The sequence below is a fragment of the Monopterus albus genome, unplaced genomic scaffold (assembly GCF_001952655.1).
Source record: "Monopterus albus unplaced genomic scaffold, M_albus_1.0 scaffold98.1, whole genome shotgun sequence".
In the NCBI taxonomy this organism is placed as follows: Eukaryota; Metazoa; Chordata; class Actinopteri; order Synbranchiformes; family Synbranchidae; genus Monopterus; species Monopterus albus.
The window spans coordinates 1,043,577-1,047,848 of NW_018127978.1; the positions used below are offsets into that span (position 1 = coordinate 1,043,577).

Below are 4,272 nucleotides of genomic sequence, written 5' to 3' on the forward strand. Positions count from 1 at the left end.
GGAATCTTAAGTGCAGCAGAAATTTTTTTGTAACCTTTGCCAGATCTGTGCCTTGCCACAATTCTGTCTCTGAGCTCTTCAGGCAGTTCCTTTGACCTCATGATTCTCATTTGCTCTGACATGCACTGTGAGCTGTAGGGTCTTATGTAGACAGGTGTGTGGCTTTCCTAATCACGTCCAATCAGTATAATCAAACACAGCTGGACTCAAATGAAGGTGTAGAACCATCTCAGGGATGATCAGAAGAAATGGACAGCACCTAAGTTAAATATATGAGTGTCACAGCAAAGGGTCTGAATACTTATGACCATGTGATATTTCAGTTTTTCTTTTTTAATAAATCTGCAAAAAATGTCAAAAATTCTGTGTTTTTCTGTCAATATGGGGTGCTGTGTGTACATTAATGAGGAAAAAAATGAACTTAAATGATTTTAGCATATGGCTCCAATATAACAAAGAGTGAAAATTTTAAGGGGGTCTGAATACTTTCCGTACCCACTGTATTTCACCCCCTCCCAGCCCACATTGACTGAGTCTCATCCACACCTGCGAATTAAAATATTTTTCACTTGTTCCATGTCACATTTGCAGGACTCTTACCCTGGCTGAATTCTCAGCAGCTAAGTCGGAACATTTCAGACTGACTGTTTCTGTGTAGAAGGACACTGACGAGCTCATTAGAATAATTTACAGCAGTGAGAGCCACTGCAGGTGGCGTCAGCTCCTCACGCCGGACAGCTCCGTCTCTTGAACTGTCCTCGGATAACAGTGAACTTCAGCTAACATCTACACAAACATATACATGGAGAATGAATATGTAAAAGGTGTAACTCCAGCTGCACCCGACTTACTCATGCAGGTGTTGGTGTGTTAGCGTGAGGGAATGCTGTTGTTTAAGGCAGTGAGCGGACACACACATACACACACACAGGGGTCTGCAGGGGTGACTGAAGCCTATAGCTTACCAGAAGATGAGAAGTGGTCGGGGGTGGAGGGGAGGGGGGTATTGAGCACAGTGCGTGCACACACACAGCGGGTGACCTTGGCGTTGTGCAGCCATTACACAATTCACTGGCAGGCCAATCGAATCCCTCTCTGTCGATCAATATCCTATTAAAGCAGCACACAAAGAGAGAGAGAGCGTGTGTGTGAGCGAGAGACTATGGGTTAGTGTGGCGGGCCTGTATTAAATGTAATTGGTCAGTTGAGTATATTTCTGCAGACTGGATTCAAACTTCTCCTCTTCAATCATCCCTTGTTCCACTCTCTCTCTCCTATCCATCATTAACCCCCCACTCGCCTGTCAGCCGCTCTCTGCTCCTCTCTTTTTCACATATACTTCCTCAACTTCCCTTTAGTTCCCGCTCTCGCTGCATCCAGCTGTTTCTGCCCCTCCTCCCCCAAAGCAGTTTCTGATTTTTTTTATGTTTAACAATACTCACTTTCCCTGATGTAATGACTTTGTACCGAGCTGCACCTTCCACATCTGGAGGCGTCTTAAAGGCCAATGTTATTGATGCACAAAAGCTACTTTATTAATCTATGTATAGTATGTATACACTCATTGGTCAGTTTATTACGAACCCCTGTCTCAGACTTAGTCATTCTGATCCAACAGTGATGATGTTCAGTCTGTTTCACAAAGCTGTTGGTTCACCTGTGTAATCACTGTGCAGGCTGCAGTTTGTGCTGCTGTTCACTTGTGTCATACTGATACACAGCTGGGTGAGAAACCAGCACCCAGCGCCCAGCAGGGCCTAGTCAGGGCCGTGTCTCTAGAGCAGCGTCAGGTCTCCTCTGTTGGAGGGAGGAAACCTTCTCCTTCCGAACCAGATCCCCTCACTGTGTCCAACCCACTGTGTCATCCTCATCGGGGGTGTGTGTGACAGAGAGATGGTGCCGCAGATGGCTGCCTCGGTTCTGTACCGGAGACAAATTTTATTTCAGTCCACAGTGGTCACACAGGTGAACCATCACCCCTGTGAATGGGCCTGAACACAGACTGAACATCATTCATTTTCTACCGCTTAATCCCTGAACGGGGTCACGGGGGGGGCTGGAGCCAATCCCAGACTGAACATCAGCACCTTCAAAAAGGAGGATTCACCGCAGCACTGTCAGATTAAACTGACTCAGTCTGAGACAGGGGTTCCTAATAAACTGACCACTGAGTGCATGTATTCATGGCATGCACACTTATAGATTTTAACTTGCACAGACTGTACTGAAGCTGCAGGTCTCTGAGCCACTTTGCTGTTTATAGACACTTGTAACAAGCTCAGTCTGCTTCACACACACACACACACACACACACACACACAAAGGTGTGAGAATGGAGTGCCAGGGGTGCACCTTGGCACTGACACCGATTTCATGCACACACATTTGTGCACACACCTTTTCTTCTGGAGTGTCAGGAGAGTGGATTTTAGACGTTAACAATTTGGGGATTAAGGTGATGGCAGAAGACTCCCACCGCACACACACAGGCAGACAGGAAGGCCGATGACCCAGTTGGCACCTTCCAGTACTTTCATCTGGAGGCATTCCCACCCGACACTCACGCACAGCAACACAGGAATGAAAAGACGAATAAAGTGGTTCAAGCTCTTCCACTCCTCCTTCCTCCTGCCCTCTGTTGCCCCTGGCAACACTCACACACCTGCTTGTGTGCCAACACCATATGGGCAGCACAGCACAAAGATGTGTGGCAGTTTTAATAATAATAATGAAACTGTTAGAAAGTGCTGCACATGGACACAAAACACCACATTCAAACAGAAGAGCAGCATCAGAAAGGTTCTCAAAGTGAATCGTCTGAGTTCAGAATCAATAAAAGGCTGTAACATAAAAACATGAGCGAATGGTTAAGATGTATAAAATGATTTAAATAAGGTTACAAGAGTAAAAGTTATAGAGTGAACGACCTACACAGAGCATTAATCAGAGTAAAGATGAGACGAAGCTGCAGCTGGCAAACAGCCAGGGTGGAGCAGAGCATCGACCTCTAGGATTCAGACACAGAAGGCAGGAAGCGGCAAGAGGAGATCAGCCGCAGTTCCTTCAATAAAAGCAGAAGTGAAACACAGCGTGCTCCTCCAGGCTGCAGTGTTCATCACAGACCGGGGGCGCACATCCCCATGGTTCCTCATCGTGGAAAGGCTGTGGGCCAGTCAGCAGTGGGCCACAACTGGAGCTCTGCGGTTTTAGCATGCATCTGTTTTTCACCCTGCACCACTAAACTGAGCCGAAGGTTAGCTTCTCGTGTTTACTGTGAGCCCTTGGATGCACAGACACCTGTACCTGGATCGCTTTGTTACTGCAGCAAACGCAAACGTGATCGTTCTTAGGCAAGTTCTGGGGTTGTCGGAGTTTTATTACAAAAATTAGTATGCAGACATAAACATGCTGCTGACAAGTTACACACACGGATAACTAAAAGAAGCTTAGTCGGTCATGTTGCCAGGCCAGATAGCACACTTCTCTTCAAACCAAAGAAAAACAAAACTACCCATTCAGACTGTTCAGACTCTGTTATCCCCCAAACAAAAGACATTCCACCAAAAAGGTTTGAAAGAAAAATGTTGGTAAAGAACATCTGTTGTCCAGCGCTCACTGTGAGAGGGGGAGAGGACGCCTGTCCTGTCCTGCCACCAAGCTCCATTTATATCTCAGTGAAGTCTAAACCTGTCCTCTACACCTGGCTTCTTCCTTACTGCACTGTACCTTTGCTGCTTCTGAAAAGAAATCAAATAAAGCAAATTAGTAAAGTACCTGTGTCCTGTGTGTATATAAAACAGGAACATCTCAGGTTTCTGGGGAACGGATTTGATTTTATTTGTTATTCGCAGTGGACGTAGAGATAATGAAAATGTCTGTGCGCTCAGATTTGGCCGAGTCATGAACCGGGGAAGTGCGATTTTTGACGGCATATTGAAAACACTCACAGCGGTCGCTCTATGTCTGCACAGTCTCATGTGATGATGTTAAGCATGAACACTAGCAGAGCTTGGGAAAGGTGTGTGTGCAGCTCCGCCGGCCAGGATCATCTCTGCAGCGCAGAGAGAGAGTTATAGATGGAGCCGGCTCACGGTGCTGAGCTCAGCAGAAAACTCCCCACCGGGTCCTGTCAGTCCTCCTCCTCCTCCTTTCATCCCATCACGCCATCATGCTCTGTGTCAATAAAGCGATGGGATGGAGGGATGGAGGGGGCTGGAGGCAAGGGGTGAGACGGATGTCCGGGTTTGAAGCTGATTGCTGCCTTTGTTCAGC

At 46.9% G+C, this 4,272-nt stretch overlaps 1 protein-coding gene across 1 annotated transcript in view; it reads left to right on the forward strand.

Annotated features, from left to right (window-relative positions):
• nfia (nuclear factor I/A) overlaps window positions 1-4,272 on the forward strand; it is a 165,972-nt gene that overhangs the window by 150,339 nt on the left and 11,361 nt on the right. The window lies entirely within an intron of this gene.